Source organism: Bos javanicus, chromosome 3 (assembly GCF_032452875.1).
Source record: "Bos javanicus breed banteng chromosome 3, ARS-OSU_banteng_1.0, whole genome shotgun sequence".
In the NCBI taxonomy this organism is placed as follows: Eukaryota; Metazoa; Chordata; class Mammalia; order Artiodactyla; family Bovidae; genus Bos; species Bos javanicus.
This window is the reverse complement of record NC_083870.1, coordinates 49,121,763-49,140,688: the sequence shown is the minus strand read 5'-3', so window position 1 is coordinate 49,140,688 and position 18,926 is coordinate 49,121,763. Positions and strand designations below refer to the sequence as shown.

The following is an 18,926-nucleotide window of genomic DNA, read 5'->3' as shown; positions in this document are numbered from 1 at the left end:
CACGTGGCGGGATGAGAACGTGTGTGTGTGCATGTTCACACTCACGTGCAATGCAGGAGAACCTCTGTGTATCCTCTGCCTCCACTTGGCCGGCCGGCTGCCACTGAACACTGTCCTTGCACACTGGAAACATACATTGTTGTTGTCCATTGGAAACTTACACAATATTATTACTTGAGGGAGAGCCAGGCTCTTTTTGATATTACAAAATTGCCCTTTCAAAAGTTTGGACCAATTCAATTTTCCCTCTTGCCGAGTGTAACAGGGTCTCTTTTCTTCACCAGTTTCAACACTTGGTAACAGTATCATTATTTACACTTTTATTTTTAAAGTAATACCAACATGTGACGAAAATCACATTTAAAGAGTACATAACACTGTGAAAAATCTCCTTCTCCCCCACCTTACCCTGTTCCACTCCCTATGCTAACCAACTTCAGCCAATTTTGATTTTAGTTCTTCTGGTGGTTGCTGCAAAATACTAAATAGCATGTTTATATCTCAATTTCCTGATTTATCAACTTTTAACAATTTTGTCTCCTGCACAGAGATTTGTGCTAACTTATCTTCTCACTACCTCTGTCTCTTCTCACCTTCATAATTTTAGACAATGTTTCCCTTAATGTGTCACCATGTAAATGAACAAATAGTCAGTCCCTCTGCCTTTGCCCCACCCTTTCTCTCTATGCCTTCACCTCCTCTCTTCTCCCATCACCACCCAATGCCTTTTATGTTTATTGGGTTTGCAATAGTTATATTCTATTCTGAAACCAAATTTAAGCCTTTCATATTTTGTCTAAAAATTTACTCTAAAAATTGAGACTCAATAGGTAGTTTTTATAATTCTGTAAATATATGAAAATTATTTACCAAAGAATCAAGTAAGGAAGAAAGTAACCCTAAGCCACTCAAGAGAATGTTCAAAAATCATAATCAAAAGAATCCTCTTTCCTTAATCAGTTTCTCACAACTATGCCTTAATTTAGATTGCTTCTTGTTTGAATTAGGATCTTCCCTCTGATTTTTGTTTATTTCCGGGGTTTCTAGTTGCTTTTCTTTTTTAACTAATTGACAATATAAACAAATATCTTCATTACCATATGCTTGTCATCCATTTTCTTAAACATACCATTTTCAAATGGTTTAATATTGCTCCATCACCTTCCTGTCTTTCAGGTATGTACCACAGTTACTATGTTTGGTTTTTTTTTTTTTTCATTTTAATTACACCCTTATTTATTTCTAATATTTTTTTAATTCTAAGACTTCATCTTTGTTGTATTCCTTTTACTCTTATTGGAATGTACACACAAGTAATCTTACAATGCTGTGGTCTGAATGTTTGTGTCAGCTCAAATTTGTACATTGAAATCTTAATTCCCAATGTTACCATATTGGGAAGTAGGGTCTTTAAGAGGTCATGAAGCTCAGGTCATGAGCTTGAAGAGATCTGTGCCCCTATAAAAGAGGCCCCTGCGAGCTTGTTGTCTCTTCTACCATGTGAGGAAGTCAGCAGTCTGAAATCCAGAAGAGGGCCTTCAAGAGCACCCAATGTGCTGGCACCATGATCTTGGACTTCCAGCCCCCAGAACTGTGAAAAATAAACAGTATTTTTTATAAGGTACCTGGTCTGTAGTATTTTGTTATGGTATCCTGAATGAACTAAGATAGTGAATAAATGTTTAAGCCTTTGTTTTGTCTATAAACAAAATTAATTCTGAAAATTGAAAATCAATCATCAGATTTATAACAGTTTAATTGTATAAGCATTATTAACTGAAAAATTGAATAGTGTGGTTCTAAATATTCTTTATTTGCCCCAATGCTTGGTGAATAATTTGTTTAGGTTGATAATTCTAGATGGAAAACCACATTCCGATGATATGACAAAGGCATTGCTCCACTAGGTTACTCTTATGACATCCAAAATCACTGAAAAGAAGGCCAAGGCCATGTTAATTCTTATTCTTTTATGGTGCCCCATCTTTTTAAATTAATTAACTTATTTTAATTGGAGGCTAATTACTTTACAATCTTGTGGTGGTTTTTGCCATACATTAACATGAGTCAGCCACAGGTGTACATGTGTCCCCAATCCCAAACCCCCATCCCACCTCCCTCTCCATCCCCTCCCTCTGGGTTGTCCCAGTGCGTATGTTGCTCCGTCTTAACTCCCTGGAAATTCTGAGCATCTTCTCTTTATATTTCATGCTCTAAGCTTTAATACAATGCATGTGCGTGCGTGTGTGCTCAATCATTTCAGTTGTGTCCGACTCTCTGCAACCCTATGGACTGTAGCCCACCAGCCTCCTCTGTCCATGGGATTCTCCAGGCAAGAATACTGGAGTGAGTTGCCATGCCCTCCTCCAGAGGATCTGCCAGACCCAGGGATCTAACCAGCTTCTCCTGCATTGCAGGCAGATTCTTTTTTTTTTTTTTTTAATTAATTGTTTTTATTTTTTTTATTTTTATTTTTTTTCTCCTTTTTAAAAAAAATTTTATTTTATTTTTAAACTTTACATAATTGTATTAGTTTTGCCAAATATCAAAATGAATCCGCCACAGGTATACATGTGTTCCCCATCCTGAACCCTCCTCCCTCCTCCCTCCCCATACCATCCCTCTGGGTTGACCTCTGAGCCACTGGGAAAACCCAACACAATGCATATGGGTCCTTAAAAAACTATTTTTTCTGTCTCCAGTAGCTACTTCCAGTTTGCAAGCTCTTGCCTTTCAATGATAATTTTTATCCCTCACGTTCTCTGCTGTTTCTGGAATTTCTGCCAGAAAGATGTTGGACTTCCTGAATTAATCCTCCTCATCTTTTAACTTTTCCCTCATATTTTCCACCTCTCCCTTTCTGCTCTACATTCTGGAATATTTCCTCAACTTTCTTTCCAGTCCTTCTATTGAAATGATTAATTTTAAGGAACTCTGGCTGTCCTTGCTTATCCATTCGCATTCACAGGTATATGTCAGTAAGTGGAGCATATGGATTTGCACTGCTCACAGGGGTAGAAATCAGGTTGATGGGATGCTTCCCACACCCTGTATGCCCCCTTCTTAGGGCCAAAACAAGGAAAACCTCACTCTGGAGGGCCACCCTCATCCAACTCTAGATCTCCCTAGGTATGCTAGTGGTAAAGAACCCCCCTGCCAATGCAGGAGATTTAAGAGACGTGGGTTTGATCCCTGGGTTGGGAAGATCCCCTGGAGGAGGGCATGACAACTCACTCCAGTATTCTTGCCTGGAGAAACCCATGGACAGAGGACCCTGGCAGGCCCATGGGGTTGCAAAGAGTTGGACATGACTGAATTGACTTAGCACACAAACCTCCCAGACCCCCCAGACAAACTGCTGAATTTCTAAAGGTGACTAGTACATGTTCAGCTGCTCTGTGCATGTGGTGGGGAGATGGTGGGAGTAAGGGTGAGCAACTGGCTCAGCTGTTCCACAGATCATCCTGCAAATAGTCAACCTGATTGCCAGACTGCTTTTCACCTCTACTTTCCACCTGTCAACTTAGCTTGGCATGCCTTCCAGAGCCCCTAGGAAGATGGCACTCCTCCCCAGAAATGAGTTCTCTCTTTACTGCAACATTCTCCCACACCTCAGATACTGCTTCTCCCTTTGTGGGTCATTTGGCAATTCAATCTTATTTGCTTTCTATTTATCTTCTATGCATGCATGCATGCTCAGTCACTCAGTCATGTACAAATCTTTGCAACCCTATGGACTGTAGCCTGCCAGGCTCCTCTGTCCATGTTATTCTCCAGGCAAGAATACTGGAGTAAGTTGCCAGTTCCTCCTCCAGGTGATATTCCCAACCCAGGGATCGAACCCACATCTCCTGTGTTTCCTGCATTGCAGGTGGATTCTTTATCATTGAGCCACCTGGGAAGCCCACTTACCTTCCAGAAAGTTATCAGAAACTGGTGACGTCCCTACCTGCTGCACTCTGCCCCACTTGCATGTATTTCCTTTCGCACATCTTCTGCCATTTCAATAGGCCTCTGACTCCAGAATTCTTGCCTGGAGAATCTGATGGACTGAGGAACCTGGTGAGCTACAGTTCAAAGGGTCACAAAGAGTCGGACACAACAAAGCTACTAAGCGTGCACACACTGAGCTGGAGTGAAGGAAACTCGTGGGCTCACTTCACTCTCTGACCTGGGAGCCCAAAGTGGGACGGCTGAACATTTAAAACTCTGTCCTAGAGGCAAGCATATCTCACCTTTAACCTGTCCTGTCATTTTTAGTGAGGTTGTGCATCTCTCATATTTGGTTGGCCATTTAAACTCCTTCAGTAGACATGTTCATATGATGAATGGTTCTAGACATCATTCAAGTCTAGCAGAAGTTTTACTTCAGCTTCTCGCACAGACCATTTTAGGCTGCAAAGACATGCCACTTGCTAACTCTCAATCCTGTGAGTAGTAACCCATAACTCTCTATGAATTATTAATCAGCAACAGTAGAACTGTCATTTAAAAAATCTTGATAGTCTCCTTTCTCCAAGTTTGCCTCCTGCTCCTCTTTCCTAACTTCACTGAGAAATTGAGGGCAAAGCGGAAAGGCTGCCCCACACGGTGTATTTTCTCCTTGAGTCAAGTTCCATCCTGCCATCTACTTGAATGTGACCCCTCTCCCAAGTGTTTCTCTGCTCTCAGAGTTGACCCACATGAGACTTGTGGTTGGAGCCACCTCTGTCTGCCAAGAAGAATCCTCTGGTGCATGGTAGACTGGCACCCCTCCCCATGTTCCACTCTTTAGCAAGACATGAGTATGAGATGAAAGGCTCCATGAGTGGCAACTGAGGGACACACTGGCAGCTCCCAGTTTCCACTTAGTCAGCAGTCCAGGGGCCCCCACCTGGGGGGCCTACAAGCTGAACTCTCTCTACCCGCTACAGCTCAGAACCATACTCACAGCAGCTTATTTCAATAATTTGAGCACTCTTTGAACAATACATTTTACTTGGGGACATATATCAAACCCTTTCTGAAAATTCACCTTGAAAAGTCACAAGGATACTGAGAAAACCTGATCAGGTATGTGCCTCTTAGGCTTCCCAGGTGGCACAAAGGTAAAGAATCCTCCTGCCAATGCAGGAAACACAAGAGACTCAGGTTTGATCCCTGGGTTGGGAAGACCCCCTGGAGTAAGAAATGGCAACCTGCTCTAGTATTCTTGCCCGGAAAATTCCATGGACAGAGGAGCCTGGTAGGTGTACAGTCCATGGGATCAAAAAGAGTCAGACATGACTGAGTGACTGAGCACACACACATCTGCCTCTTAGGAGTTTTAAGTAAGACAACGCGCTTTAGTCCACTCATGTAGCAAACCGGGAAGATTTGGGGAATTCAGAACCCACGTTCCTCCCACCCCTAGCCTGGCATGGTTGACCAGGGATGAGAGTCTATTTATGGCAGAAAGCCTGTGCAGCAAGAACTTGACAATAACTCTTCCCCTACTTATCACAGGCATGCACGAACTTCTGAATTTAGGAGAAAGAAAGAGGAGCAGAAGGGAGTGGCTTTTCCTGAAGGATGAGGGATGTCTTCTCTCAAAACTTTGAGAAAGCCACAATTCTGTCTTAAACCATAGTGCCATGGAAAGAAATGCTACCTCAGGAGACTCAAAGAATGGGACTCAAACAGGAAAATCCCGATGAAACCAAGGGTCCAGGGAAGGGATCCTCTTTCGCACCCCCCAAAAGTAAAGGACTTTGCACACAGCAGATACCTGTTTCAGCTTGCAGGGTCTGGCACAACAGAACACACAGGCTGAATGTCTTAACTACTGACATTTATTTGTCCCAGTTCTGGAGGTTTGAAATCCAAGATTAAGGTGCTGGCAGGGTTGGTGAGGGCTCTTGTCTTGCAGATCTTCTTCATGTGTCTCCGTGTGGCCTGTGCGTATATGTGGAGAAAGAAATCTCTAGTATCTGTTTCTTTTCTTGTAACAGCAATCCCCAACATTTTTGGCACCAGGGACCAGTTTCATGGAAGACAGTTCTTTCCACGGACCAGGGTAGGGCGTAGTTTCAGAATGATTCAAGTGTATTACATTTATTGTACACTTTATTTCTATTACTATTATATCAGCTCCACCTCAGATCATCAGGCATTAGATCCTGGAGGTTGTGGACACCTGTCTTACAAGAACACCAATCCCATCTGCTAAGGTCCCTCATTTATGACCTCATTTAACCTTAATTACTTCCTTATAAGCCCTGTCTCCAAACACAGGCACCTTGGGGGTTATTCAACATATGAATCTGGGCCAGGACCACAATTTGGTTCACAACATTACTGAATAAATACCAATGGTTAATTAACTACTGATCTATCTGACTTCTTTCCCAAAACATGGGGTCCCTCCTCTTGTTTACATCCTTCTAAGTTCTTCCTCAAGGCAAATGCCATTGCCAATATGATGGCACTACCCAGGTCATCAAGGGTATGGTTTTTACAATGTTCCCATGAGGTGACAAACAGCCACGTGTCCAGGACCAGTCACCTCCATCGCCACCCTGCCTGCACATGGGGGTCTCTTGGCCCCTTCTCTCTCCCTCTGTCCCTATGACACTCTGTCTCTAGCCCAGGCAATGTGAGAGTCTGAGACCTGCGTTCACTACTAGGGGGAGATAAGAGGCCCTACTTCAGCTTCTAGCCTCAGCCGTGTGCTTTATTTCAGCTTCGTCAGACCTCTGCGCTGTGGGGAGGGGATGGGAGAGAAGTAGAGTGAGTCTTGTGCACAGCCAACAAAAGACAGCAGGACTTGTTTTCCCATTTGTTATCATTCCCCCCTCTTCTCTCTCTCTTACACACACACACACACACACACACACCAAGAAAGGCATCGCTGACAAGGAGAATACGGACAGTTCCAGGATCTCTGCCAAAATGTCATCAAAATCTGCTCTACACCTTTAACAAGGACTATGAGTTTATTGTTCCAACAGTCTGCGTGTTCCATCTAATATAGAGTCATATAAACACAAGGAAGCTCTGGTTTCAAGCTATAAATGTGTCTGCTCACTGCCCGAGCATCTAACGAGATGACTGATTGTGCTACAGGAACAGACAAGAACTGCACAAGCATGATTCTCCCTGAGCTCACATGACTCAGAGGGATTCCCCAAGGTGTCCTTTCCCTCCACGAGTAGTTCCAGGTCACAGGTACTGTATTCAGAGCTGCACTGGCATTCTCCTGACTCCCTAGAACATCGCAGCTCAACATCTTTCTTTTTCCACTGTTGGGGGACCTATCTAGCTTGTTCATTTCCTCTCTAAATCTTTTGATACTCCAAAATATCCCTAACACATGTATAGTTTATGAAGTCCTTTCGCATGTCATCATTTAATTCTCACCAACACTCTGTGAGGTAATGAAGACTCAGACACTCATGCATTCAACAAGCACTGATGGAGATCTCAGCACCATTGCAAGCAACGGGGAGCCAGGGGTGGCTGCGGCATCCTGCCCACACGTGAGGGGCTCACAGACCCCCAGGGGAAATGGGCAGGCACAGCCACACCACTCAGGACACCAGGCGTCACGGGTGATGGTGCAGTCTAGCTCAGAGGGACCAGGGAGGCTTCCTGAGCAGGAATATGGATCTCAGTCCTGACGGGAGGGCCCGGACGGGCACAGAAGGAGGCTAAAGGAGTGCCAGGCAAGACAGCAGGACGCTCAAGTTGTACAAGAGAAAGTCTGGCCTTTTGTGGCACTCTGAGTAGCTGAATGTGGTTTGAGACAGAATGTAAGATGGGGTAGGGAAGATGGGATTCATTCATTCATTCAGGAATGAATCAAGAGAGGAACTCAGGGGCCAGACCACAGGGCAATATCTTTCAGGACATGTTAAGGAGTTTCACTCCAAGGGGAATAAATAGGCAATAACTAAGGGTGTTAAGTAAAAGAGGCACATGATGAGATTTGCGGTTTAGAAAAAGTAATTGGGCAGTGGCCAGACTGAGGGTGAGGCAGGAGGATACTGACATGGTCTAGGGGAGACAGATGCTGAGATTTCCATTCAGAGCAATGGCAGTGGGGCCGGGGAGTAGGGCTAGATTCAAGAGATATTTAAGAGGACGCCACACAGGACTTGCGACTGGACGTGGAAGGTCTAGGAGTAGCTAGGGCAAACACCCAGCTTTCCTTGGGCACCTATGGGTGGGTGACACTGGCATTCACCTGAGTGTGACTAGGAAGAGAAGCTGGTTTTGAAGGAAAAGTGAGCAGATAGATTGATACCAAACTCCAGGGGCCTGAAAATTACAAACAGAGATGTTCAGGGAAGTTTGGAATCAGGCCTCAGGAGCGTAGAGGAGGGGTCTGCCTTGGAGATTTGGCTTTTGGAGATATTGGCATATTGGCATAGTTGCTATAACAGGAGTCCGTGAGGTCACCTGGTGGGTAGAGACAGAAGCCTGATATCATTTTGTTGTCAGAGCTGCTCCTGGTCTTTGCTCCATCAGGTCCTTTGCTTCTCTTTCCTTCTCCATCAAAATTTGCTTGTCTTATGGGAGCAACCTAAATGTCCATACACAAAGGAATGGATAAAGCAGATGTAGTACATATAGGCAATGGAATATTACTTAGTCATTAAAAAGAATGAAATAATGTCATTTGCAGCAACATGGATGGACCTAGAGATCGCCAAACTGAGTGAAGTAAATCAGACAGAGAAGGAGGAATGTTGTGACATCTCTTATATGTCACAATATAAAAAGAATCTAAAAAGAAATAATACAAATGAACTTTCAAAACAGAAAGAGACTCACAGACTTAAGAGAATGAAGTTATGGTTGCTGGGAGAAGGATGTAAGAGGGGATAGTTAGGGAGTTTGGGATGGAAATGTACACATTGCTATATTTTAAATGGATAACCACAAGAACCTACTGCATTGAACACAGAACTCTCAGTGTTATGTGGCAGCTTGGATAGGAGGGGAGTTTGGGGGAGAATGGATACATGTATATGTATGGCTGAATCCCTTCACTGTTCACCTGAACATCACACCATTGTTAATTGGCTATACCCCAATACAAAATGAAAAAGTGTTTTAAAACTTTTGCTTGTCTTAGATCCCATTCTGTCTCCATTCTAGAATCTAAGTTCTCAGGTAGACTCTGGGATCAAGCTATCGCTGCTAAGATGGATACAAATAGGTTAGTGAGAAATCCATCCTATGATACTCGCTCCTTTTAACTAGAATTCTTAGAGACATGTAAGCAGCACTGTTAAAGGCAACAATTTCAAGCAATCTGGTAGATTATTGAGGAAAGAGTGTGAATAGAAGAGGAAGTAGAGAGAAAGTTGGGAGCTAGATCACCATGAGTATATTTCACAGCATATTAAGGTGTTTGGATTTGAATTCATTCAACATGGCAAAGTGGAGTCCACTGGCCCACAAGCCACTTTTTATCATAACAGTTGGTATTCTATTATCTATTGTTTATTGTCTATTGTATTCTATATTTCATCACTGGGCAAAATGATAGATGTGCCCTTGACTGTACACACACACACACACACACACACACACACTCACTCACACACACACACACTCACTCACACACACACACAGTCACACACACACACACACACACACACTCCACACCACAAGGATCTTTCACGTCTGAAAAACAACAGAAGTAGAGACAGGGTAATTTTCAAATCAAGGCCACAAGTCCCAAATCTTCTTTCTGAAATGCTGTTGAGTGTTCTCCTTGGTAGATCCAGAGCTGGGCCAGCTAGAAACCCCATTCAGAGCAGAGTTTACTAAAAGGTAAGTTGAGAAGAAATCCTTCAGGCAAGGGATTTTTTGTTTCTTTCACTCTTCGCAAATATAATTTGCAATTTTCAAGTTAATGAAAAGGAGAGGAAAGGAAACACCTGAAAGGTCTTTTAAAAGCAGTACAAACTTGGATGGGCTAAGAAACACTTACAAAACATTCTGTCCTGCTGTGCTGTTCCAGCCTTGCAAGACTCAGCCACAGTGACCTCAGGGTCATAGAAAGAAGAAGCCTGCAGTGTTGGGGTTTGGGGAGGGGTGGTTTTAGCACTTGGCTTGGAGCATTGGCTTATCTCCAGGCTCTAAGATCCTACAGCAGAGCCCAGGGCATGCTGTCTGTCTGGGGAGCAATCAGTCAGCCCCTCTGCTGTATCTCTGGGGAGGAGCCCTGGGCAGCAGGTGGTGGGGCAGCCCAGCCAGCCTCCCAGTTGCAGACAGGAAATGCCGTCTCACTGCAAATTAAGGGCAGCAGAGTTCACAAAAGCACATGCTGTCTGGCTGGAATGAAACTGTAAGGTTGCCCCGTCCTGCTCCCACCAGTCGGCATTTGAATGTCTTCCACAACATTCCCACCAAGTGCTCCTTAGGCCAGCACTTGATTGGCCCCCATGATAGGACACTCATCTTTCAAGGAAGGCCATTTTATCTTTGGACAGTTCTGGCTGGAGAAACAGTGAGGCTCACACTGAATCTAAGTGCCTCCTAACTTTAGCTAACACATGGGAGGTGATCCTCTGTAACACGAGGAGTATGTAACTGCCTGTTCCAAGTGGCAGATGTTCGACTGTCTGAACACCTGCTTGATATGCTATCAACCAGATCAGATCAGTAAAAACTAAAGAAATTTAAATAAGGAATAGACTTTAGCTGTGCTTCCTCAGTGGCTCAGTGGTAAAAAAACAGATCTCCTGCCAATGTAGGAGACATGGGTTGAATCCCTGGGTAGGGAAGATCTCCTGGAGGAGGAAATGACAACCCACTCCACTACACTTGCCTGGGAAAACCCATGGACAGAGCAGACAGGTGGGCTACCGTCCATGGAGTGACAAAAGAATCAGACACGACTTGCAACTAAACAAAAACAATCAGTTCAGTTCAGTTCAGTCGCTCAGTCATGTCCGACTCTTTATAACCCCATGAATCGCAGCACACCAGGCCTCCCTGTCCATCACCAACTCCCGGAGTTTGCCCAAACTCATGTCCATAGAGTTGGTGATGCCATCCAGCCATCTCATCCTCTGTCGTCCCCTTCTCCTCCTGCCCCCAATCCCTCCCAGCATCATAATCTTTTCCAATGAGTCAACCCTTCGCATGAGGTGGCCAAAGTACTGGAGTTTCAGCTTCAGCATCAGTCCTTCCAAAGAACACCTAGGACTGATCTCCTTTAAAATGGACTGGTTGGATCTCCTTGCAGTACAAGGGACTCTCAAGAGTCTTCTCCAACACCACACTTCAAAAGCATCAATTCTTTGGCGCTCAGCTTTCTTCACAATCCAACTTTCACATCCACACATGACCACTGGAAAAGCCATAGCCTTGACTAGACGGACCTTTGTTGACAAAGTAATGTCTCGGCTTTTTAATATTCTACCTAGGTTGGTCATAAGTTTCCTTCCAAGGAGTAAGCATCTTTTAATTTCATGGCTGCAGTCACCATCTGCAGTGATTTTGGAGCCCCCAAAAATAAAGTCTGACACTGTTTCCACTGTTTTCACATCTATTTCCCATGAAGTGATGGGACCAGACGTCGTGATCTTCGTTTTCTGAATGTTGAGCTTTAAGCCAACTTTTTCACTCTCCTCTTTCACTGTCATCAAGAGGCTCTTTAGTTCCTCTTCACTTTCTGCCATAAGGGTGGTGTCATCTGCATATCTGAGGTTATTGATATTTCTCCTGGCAATCTTGATTCCAGCTTGTGCTTCTTCCAGCCCAGTGTTTCTCATGATATACTCTGCATATAAGTTAAATAAGCAGGGTGACAATATACAGCCTTGACATACTCCTTTTCCTATTTGGAACCAGTCTGTTGTTCCATGTCCAGTTCTAACTGTTGCTTCCTGACCTGCATATAGGTTTCTCAAGAGGCAGGTCAGATCAGATCAGATCAGTCACTCATTCGTGTCCGACTCTTTGAGACCCCATGAATCGCAGCACGCCAGGTCTCCCTGTCCATCACCAACTCCCGGAGTTCACTCAGACTCACATCCATCGAGTCAGTGATGCCATCCAGCCATCTCATCCTCTGTCGTCCCCTTCTCCTATTGCCCCCAATCCCTCCCAGCATCAGAGTCTTTTCCAATGAGTCAACTCTTTGCATGAGGTGGCCAAAGTACTGGAGTTTCAGCTTTAGCAGCATTCCTTCCAAAGAAATCCCAGGGCTGATCTCCTTCAGAATGGACTGGTTGGATCTCCTCGCAGTCCAAGAGACTCTCAAGAGTCTTCTCCAACACCACACTTCAAAAGCATCAATTCTTCGGTGCTCAGCCTTCTTCACAGTCCAACTCTCACATCCATACATGACCACAGGAAAAACCATAGCCTTGACTAGACGAACCTTTGTTGGCAAAGTAATGTCTCTGCTTTTGAATATGCTATCTAGGTTGGTCATAACTTTCCTTCCAAGGAGTAAGCATCTTTTAATTTCATGGCTGCAGTCACCACGTGTAGTGATTTTGGAGCCCAGAAAAACAAAATCTGACACTGTTTCCCCATCTATTTCCCATGAAGTGATGGGACCGGATGCCATGGTCTGGTATTCCCATCTCTTGAAGAATTTTCCACAGTTTATTGTGATCCACAGTCAAAGGCTTTGGCATAGTCAATAAAGCAGAAATATATATTTTTCTGGAACTCTCTTGCTTTTTCCATGATCCAGCGGATGTTGGCAATTTGATCTCTGGTGCCTCTGCCTTTTCTAAAACCATCTTGAACATCTGGAAGTTCATGGTTCATGTATTGCTGAAACCTGGCTTGGAGAATTTTGAGCATTACTTTACCAGCGTATGAGATGAGTGCAATTGTATGGTAGTTTGAGCATTCTTTGGCCTTGCCTTTCTTTGGAATTGGAATGAAAACTGACCATTTCCAGTCCTGTGGCCACTGCTGAGTTTTCCAAATTTGCTGGCATATTGAGTGCAGCACATCTTTCACAGCATCATCTTTCAGGATTTGAAATAGCTCAACTGGAATTCCATCACCTCCACTAGCTTTGTTCATAGTGATGCTTCCTAAGGCATCACTATTGACTTCACATTCCAGGATGTCTGGCTCTAGGTCAGTGATCACACCATCGTGATTATCTGGGTCATGAAGATCTTTTTTGTACAGTTTTTCTGTGTATTCTTGCCACCTCTTCTTAATATCTTCTGCTTCTGTAAGGTCCATACCATTTCTGTCCTTTATCGAGCCCATCTTTGCATGAAATGTTCCCTTGGTATCTCTAATTTTCTTGAAGACTTCTCTAGTCTTTCCCGTTCTGTTGTTTTCCTCTATTTATTTGCATTGATCGCTGAGGAAGGCTTATGTTATCTCTCCTTGCTATTGTTTGGAACTCTGCATTTGGATGCTTTTATCTTTCCTTTTCTCCTTTGCTTTTTGTTTCTCTCTTTTGTGTGTGTGTGTGTGTGTAATAAAGTTTTATTAAAGTATAAAGGAGATAGAGAAAGCTTCTGACATAGGCATCAGAAGGGGGCAGAAAGAGTACCCGCTTGCTAGTGTTAGCAATGAAGTTACATACTCTCCAATAAATCCAAAGAATGTCTGGAGGTTGTAAAGACCTCACCAGACCTACTCCCATAATTTATATTTTAAGATAACAGAATTAGCCAGAAGGTTTAATCCAGAGACTGTCCTCAGGCAGGATACATTATTGTTATATAATCCTAAGGAATGTAGAGAAGGAAAAAAAAAAAAAAGTTTGTCCTTTCTTCCTCCTTGAGAATTCCAGATCCCTCTCTCCTTGGGGACCCCTAAACTCCTTATCAACCTGCCTAGGAAGTGACTCTCTCATTCCCCCCTTTTCTTGCTATTTGTAAGGCCTCCCCAGACAGCCATTTTGCTTTTTTGTATTTCTTTTCCTGGGAATGGTCTTGATCCCTGTCTCCTGTACAATGTCATGAACCTCCATCCATAGTTCATCAGGCACTCTGTCTATCAGATCTAGTCCCTTAAATCTATTTCTCACTTCCACTGTATAATCATAAGGGATTTGATTTAGGTCATCCCTGAATGGTCTAGTGGTTTTCCCTACTTTCTTCAATTTAAGTCTGAATTTGGCAATAGGGAGTTCATGATCTGAGCCACAGTCAGCTCTCGGTCTCGTTTTTGCTGACTGTATAGAGCTTCTCCATCTTTGGCTGCAAAGAATATAATCAATCTGATTTCGGTGTTGACCATCTGGTGATGTACATGTGTAGAGTCTTCTCTTGTGTTGTTGGAAGAGGGAGTTTGCTATGACCAGTGTGTTCTCTTGGCAAAACTCTATTAGCCTTTGCCCTGCTTCATTTCATACTCCAAGGAAAAATTTGCCTGTTATTCCAGGTGTTTCTTGACTTCCTACTTTTGCATTCCAGTCCCCTATAATGAAAAGGACATTTTTGGGGGTGTTAGTTCTAAAAGGTATTGTAGGTCTTCATAGAACCGTTCAACTTCAGCTTCTTCAGCTTTACTGGTTGGGGCATAGACTTGGATCACCGTGATATTAATGGTTTGCCTTGGAAACAAACAGAGATTGTTCTGTCATTTTTGGGATTGCATCCAAGTACTACATTTCAGACTCTTTTGTTGAGCATGATGGCTACTCCATTTCTTCTAAGGGATTCCTGCCCACAGTAATAGATATAATGGTCATCTGAGTTAAATTCACCCAATCCAGTCCATTTTAGTTTGCTGATTCCTAGAATGTTGACGTTCGCTCTTGCCATCTCCTGTTTGACCACTTCCAATTTGCCTTGATCCATGAACCTAACATTCCAGGTTCCTATGCAATATTGCTCTTTACAGCATCAGACCTTTCTTCTATCACCAGTCACATCGACAACTGGGTATTGTTTTTGCTTTGGCTCCATCCCTTCATTCTTTCTGGAATTATTTCTCCTCTGATCTCCAGTAGCATATTGGGCACTTACCGACCTGGGGAGTTCCTCTTTCAGTATCCTATCATTTTGCCTTTTCGTACTGTTCATGGGGTTCTCAACACAGAGCGCCAGGCTGCGACTGCGCAGGAGCCTCCGAGGTCAGGGGCGGCGGCCGAGAGGAGCAACCCCACATCCAAGAAGCGGTGGCTGCACAGGCGCAGGAAGGCCAAAAGGAGCTACTCCACATTCAAGGTCAGGAGGGGCAACCTCATCCAAGGTAAGGAACAGCTGATGAGCTTTGCTGGAGCAGCCGTGAAAAGACACCCCACATCCAAGGTAAGAGAAACCCAACTAAGACAGTAGGTGTTGCAAGAGGGCATCAGAGGGCAGACACACTGAAACCATACTCACAGACTAACCAATCTGATCACATGGACCACAGCCTTGTCTAACTCAATGAAACTAAGCCATGCCCTGTGGGGCCACCCAAGACAGACAGGTCATGGTGGAGAAGTCTGACAGAATGTGGCCCACTGGAGAAGGGAATGGCAAACCACTTCAGTATTCTTGTCTTGAAAACGCTATGAACAGTATGAAAAGGCAAAACAACAACAATAGACTTTAGCTAATACTATTTTTTGTTAATAATAATAATAATAATATTTTTGTTAAAAATAATAACTGTTTTTAAAGAAAGAAAAACCACAGGGAGAAAACACTGAAAGATCAATAAGGTTGGAAAAACTCTAGCCACACTGATAAGGAAAAACACAAAAATTGTCAGTGTCACAGATGAGAGTCTTGGTATCACTATAGATTCTCTAGATATTTAAAAAAATAAGAGCACATGAACATTATGCCAATAAATTCAACAACTTATAATGAAATAGACAAATACTTTGAAAGCCTCACACTGTTAAATTTCACTCAAGAAAATATAGATAAATGCTGTATCTATTATAGAAATTGAATTGATACTAAAAAATTTTTCCATTAAAAAAAAACAGACTTCAGGAAGAAATGGTCTCTGGAAATTTTACCAAATGTGTACGGAAGAAATAAAACCAATTCTAAAACTTTTCTAGAAACTTGAAAAGGGACATCTTCCCAACTCATTCTACTGGCCACCATGACTTTTGATATAAAAACTAAACTGATATTAAAAGAAAATAAAACCACAGATCAATAACCGTTATAGTCATATATGTAAAAACTTGTAACAAATATTTAACAAGTCAAAACCAACAATATATTGGGGAAAAAATCTATGACTAGATGGAATTTATCTCAGGAATGTAGGATGGTTTATTATTTGAATACTAATTAGTATAATTCTTCATATTAACAGACTCCAAAAGAAAACTATGGTCAACTCAATAACTTTTCAGTTAGGAGACGAATAATGTCTGAGGGTCTAAGGTATAACATGGTGACTATAGTTGTTAACACTGTATTGTATAACTGAAATTTGCTTACAACTTCCCTTGTGGCTCAGATGGTAAAGAATCTGCCTGTAATGCAGAGACCTGGGTTTGATCTCTGGGTTGGGAAGATCCCCTGGAGAAGGGACTGGCTACCCACTCCAGTATTCTTGCCTGGAGAATTCCATGGAAAGAGAAGTCTGGTGGGCTACAGTCCATGGGGTCACAAAGAATTGGATTTGACTGAGCAAGTAATACTTTCACTTTTTTTCCACTGAAAGGTTCTTACCAACCAAAAAAAAAGATAAATTATAAAAAGATAAATGTGTGAGGTGATGGATATGTTAACTAGCTTCATGCAAGAATCCTTTACCAATGTATACTTCAAATAGCTCACAATTTTATTTGTCAATTTTATCTCAATAAAACTGAAACAAAAAGAATAAAAAGAAACAGAGTGAATGGTTAAACAAACTATGGGATATCCATATAGCAGAATAATACTTAGTAATAAAAAAGAATGAACTAGTGATATATTCAGCTTGCATAAAACTCCAAGAAATTATGCTGTATGAAAAAAGCCAGTCTCAAAGATTATAGTGACATTCTTGAAATGAGAAAAACCATAGAAATGGAAAACAAATTGGTTGTTTCCAGGGATCAGAGATGAGTTATGAGGCAGGAGGTGGATGTGGTTATAAAAGGGCAACAGAGATCCTTAGGGTGATGGAATGATTCCCTGTCTTGACTGTAGGGATGTCAATATCCCGACTGTGATATGTACTATGGATGCTACCATTGGGAGAAACTGGGTAAAGGATACACTGGGTTTCTCTGTATTATTTCTCACAACTACATGTGAAAATACAACTGTCTCAAAATGCAAAGTTTAATTAAACAGTTAAAAATTTATTTATGTATAATGAAGAATTATATATTAAAATTAACATCAATATTATTTATAATAACATCAAAAAGTGTTAACTACTTTGAGATAGATCTGACAGAAGCTCAATCTCAAAAGACATGCAAAGAAAACTACAAAACATTGCTTATAAAAAGGAAATAAGATCTAAAGAGAGATAAACTGTGTTGATAGATTTGAGACTCAATGTTGTTAATTCATAAATATTCCTCAAATTTATCTACAGATTTAATGTAATCCTAATTCAAATCTCAGCAGGAACTTTTTAGAAAATAACAAACTGATTAAAAAATCCATGTGAAAATGTGATGGAACATTATATTAGTTTGCTAGGGTTGCCATAATAAATTACCATAGACTAGTATTCTTGCCTGGAAAATCCCATGGGCGGAGGAGCCTGGTGGGCTGCAGTCCATGCGGTCGCTAAGAGTCGGACACGACTGAGCGATGTCACTTTCACTTTTCACTTTCATGCATTGGAGAAGGAAATGGCAACCCACTCCAGTGTTCTTGCCTGGAGAATCCCAGGGACGGGAGCCTGGTGGGCTGCCGTCTATGGGGTTGCACAGAGTCGGACACAACTGAAGCGACTTAGCAGCAGCAGCAGCAGGTGGCTTAAACTGGAGAAGGAAATGGCAACCCACTCCAATATTCTTGCCTGGAGAATCCTGTGGATGGAGAAGCCTGGTGGGCTGCTGTCCATGGGGTCGCACAGAGTCGGACACAACTGAAGCGACTTAGCATGCATGCATGCATTGGAGAAGGAAATGGCAACCCACTCCAGTGTTCTTGCCTGGAGAATCCCAGGGATGGGGGAGCCTGGTGGGCTGCCATCTATGGGGTCGCACAGAGTCGGACACGGCTGAAGTGACTTAGCAGCACCAGCAGCAGGTGCCTTAAACAACAAAAATATATTTTTTCATAGTTCTGGAGGCAGGGTTGTTTCTTCTGGGGTCTCTGTCCTTGGCTTGTAGAAGATGGCCATCTTCTCCCTGTGTGTTCATGTGGTCTTCCCTCTGTATGTTCCTGTCTTCTCTTCTTGTAAGGACATCAGTCTTAGTGGATTAGGGCCAACCCATATGACCTCATTTTACCTTAATAATCTCTTTAAAGGCCCTATCTATAAACACACTCATATTCTGAGATACTTAGGGTTAGGACTTCAACAGATGAATTTTGTGGGGTCATAATTCTCTAAACACTCAGCCTATGACTGACCTAAATAAAATAGATCAATGCTGAAGAAGAAAATCAAAGCTGGAATTTAAACTATCTAACTTTAAAACATTACAAAGCTGTAGTAAGTATCCAAGACAGTGTGGTATTGGTATAATGGTAGACAAACTTGATCAATGCAGCAGAACGAAAGCTCAGAAATGGACTCATATGTAGTGGTCAGATGATTTTCAACAAAAGTATAACACAAAGGCAATTCAGTGGAGAAAAGAATGTCTTTTATACAAATGCTGCCAGAACAAATTCATTATGTCAATAGATACACATAAAAAAACTGAACTTCAATATGTACTTTTACAACTTAACTTAAAGTGGATCATAAACCTAAGTGTAAAAGCTGAAACTATAAAAGTTCTAGAAAAAAATTAGGGTAGGAAAACCTTTATGACATTTGATTGGGCATAGATTTCTTATAACACCAAAATTGTGATCCATGAGAGAAAAAAACAAATATTTGAAACT

General features: G+C 42.4%; 1 long non-coding RNA gene across 1 annotated transcript in view; it reads right to left on the bottom strand.

Annotated features, from left to right (window-relative positions):
• Positions 1-5,796: 5,796 nt before the first annotated feature.
• Positions 5,797-18,926, bottom strand: part of LOC133244256 (uncharacterized) — a 91,161-nt gene continuing 78,031 nt past the window's right edge. Inside the window, exon 3 of the long non-coding RNA XR_009735345.1 lies at positions 5,797-5,913. This is a non-coding gene — a long non-coding RNA (uncharacterized LOC133244256). The remainder of the gene's footprint in view (positions 5,914-18,926) is intronic.